Below are 2940 nucleotides of genomic sequence, written 5' to 3' on the forward strand. Positions count from 1 at the left end.
GTTAGGCCCGCGTGGTTAAAAAAAACTCGATGCAATTAAACCGAGCTGTCCAAGTCGAGATATCTGTAAACTCTAATTTTTATACCTCGAAGTACGTCATCGAATTCCCCCTGCCGGGATATCGAAGAATTAATCGTTATGAGATCGAAAACTTAAAGTTTACGCTAATCGTTTCTCATGTCGAGACGTAACTCCATGATAGAATCGTTATGCCTAATCGCTATCGAAAGTTGATGTTCACAGAGTTGGTCGAGACATTCATTTTCGGTCCAATTGTTGATGCAGCGGATATTCCTTGCGGAATATATAGTCGAAACGTCGGATAAACTACTGTCTCCACTTATATTTTCGGACCGTCTTTCGTCGCTTTTGTGGGATTCTCCCTACATTATCGTCACAACACGGATATAGCGTTTATTATACTTTTGAAGTTAACCAGATCGAGCGTATGTTTAGTGAAGGCTATCTGTTCCTAACTCGCTTACACGAGAGAGACACTGAACAATCCAGATCCAGGAGTTGAGAAACCGGTTTTGTATACAGCGTACGTGTTCTCGGCTGAGCTACGTGTATTAAAAAGTAATTGTCCGAACTCTGTATAACACAAAACTGTAACGAGTATAGAAATGACAAGCTCGGACAAAATGACCCAGCTCGAAAACTAAGCTTTGAATACTGAATATTCACTTTTGTCCGCACATCTGTTATATGCCGGCACGTTGGATTACCATTTTAAAACAGATTCCGAATAAATCCCTTTAAAAAAGGGGCTGACTCAAATACCGATACGTCCGAATGCCTCCGATTTCACTCTTTTATCCGGACTCTCCTCTCTGGTGACGTGGTTTAGTTGCCGCGGAGTGGGGCCGTGCGGATAAGAAGACACGTTCAGCATAGCATTAACCGGCAACCAGTCTAGACTCAGAATTCGATACGCAACTAGCCTAAGTGATTGTACAGTCGTTCTCCAATGGGGGACACGCAAAACCAGCTATCCCGCCAGATGGCGTAACGAGCAGTAGGTTGTCAGTCAACATGAGTTCATTTTCAATGCACTTTGACCGCCCTGAATCCATATACTCAGCACAAGACTCCAGCAAATATACAATTCTTTCATTCTTCTTATCAGATTTCGATAAAGTTTCCATAAATAATTGATTCATTTAAGAGAAAAGTTCATTTAGTCTTAATTGAATTGTAAAATAGATCGAACGCGGACGACCAGCTATCTACTAGCGAACCTGGCGGATCCTCGCCTGCCAAAGGTAGATTGCCACAGTAGTACTGCGGGTACCCCATTGCGCTCTTTTTCACCGAAATCACCGGATCGTAATCTGATCATAATCTGATAGAAGAGTCGGCCCGAGGCGAGCTTAAGTGATAGCAAGTAGGTCAGTCGCGTGTGACTTGCATGATTTCGGAGTTCGCCTTTGGTTTACCCAAGGTCTCGGACCCCGTTTCGTGTGTTTCCCTCTCCGTCGAACTTGTATAATTTTACAACCGGAATGGTTCGTGGTTTTTCAAGGCTCCCCGGTCGCCAACAACCTCCCCAGAAAGGAAAGTATATTTGATTCAGTCGCAGATAATAGTGGAGTTCTCTAACAAATGATAAATAGCTACGTAAGACTTCATTAGTACCGTGAGGATTTCTTTTGTGTGAATTCACCAATTCACCAATATGTGTGCGGAGACAGATGCACAATTATTGTCTGAATGAAATCTCGTTGAGAACGTTGGATTTCGATTCAATTTATTTAAGATTTTGATATGAACAATAAATATCACTGTAAAGTTTCTATTTTAGACTACCAGCGGTGCTAGAAATGATTCAAGATGAATCTTACTTCGGACGTGTTGACTGTAAGTCGACCATACAACAGTTACATCATTATCATGTCTTTAGTGAACAGATCCGGAACCTATCGCAATGTATCCGTGGTCATTCTGCTTATAATGTTCCTATTAGGAGCCTTCGGAAATTCGGCTACTATCCTGATAATGACAAGTCGTAGATTTCGCCGTCTATCTTACGCTAACTATCTGATCGTTTTGTCTACTAGTGATTTCATGTACTGCGTTGTATTTACGCTGATGCCTGTTTTACAGTTTGTTCTTTTGCTTTCAAATATCGGTCCGATAATCTTGGTGAATTCACTGATCAGTTGTCAAATATTTGATTCTATAATGGATATTATGGGCGCCTGCAGTTCGTGGTTTATAGTAGCGATATCTTTAGAACGCGTGGCGGTTGTGCTCTTCCCGTTCACATCTCGTTTGATATGTACACCGAGATTCGCCCGATGCGCTATTGCAATCGTTTTCGTAATGAACGTACTTGTAAATGGTATACATCCAATAGTAATTATGCGTTTTTCTAATAGTTTCGGTTGTTACTATTCGTTTTCCGATCAGTTCCAACGCTTTATGACGTATGTTATATACGTTTTCATCCTGCCATTTACTTTAATAATCATATCGAATACTGTTATTATAGTTGTGTTATTCAGAGGTTCAAAAACGATTTCGTCCGATTGGAAAACTACAAAAGCAAAACGTACCACAATAATGCTCGTAACAGTTTCACTCGCGTTTGCTATATTTACAATTCCAACCACTATTATTGTATTATTACCAATCGCAACCGCACAGAAAGCTGTTTTATATGAGATATTCACTCAATTGCAAATGAGTAATTACGCTATTAATTTCTACATATATCTTTTACTGGGACGAGAAATTCGTGAATATTTCTGTTCAAAATTCTGCTTTAGAAAATCGGCGAAATAACAATTAATTTAAAAGTTAATTCATTAAAAGTTTAATTCATTCGTAACTACGAATCTTCTCTCATATTTCTCTCGTAGAAGGAAGAAGAGACTTTTTTACCATTAATCTGCTATTGATGCACCATAGATAGAATTATACTGCATGGGAGTTCAG

Source organism: Tubulanus polymorphus, chromosome 10 (genome assembly GCF_964204645.1).
Source record: "Tubulanus polymorphus chromosome 10, tnTubPoly1.2, whole genome shotgun sequence".
Taxonomy (NCBI): domain Eukaryota; kingdom Metazoa; phylum Nemertea; class Palaeonemertea; order Tubulaniformes; family Tubulanidae; genus Tubulanus; species Tubulanus polymorphus.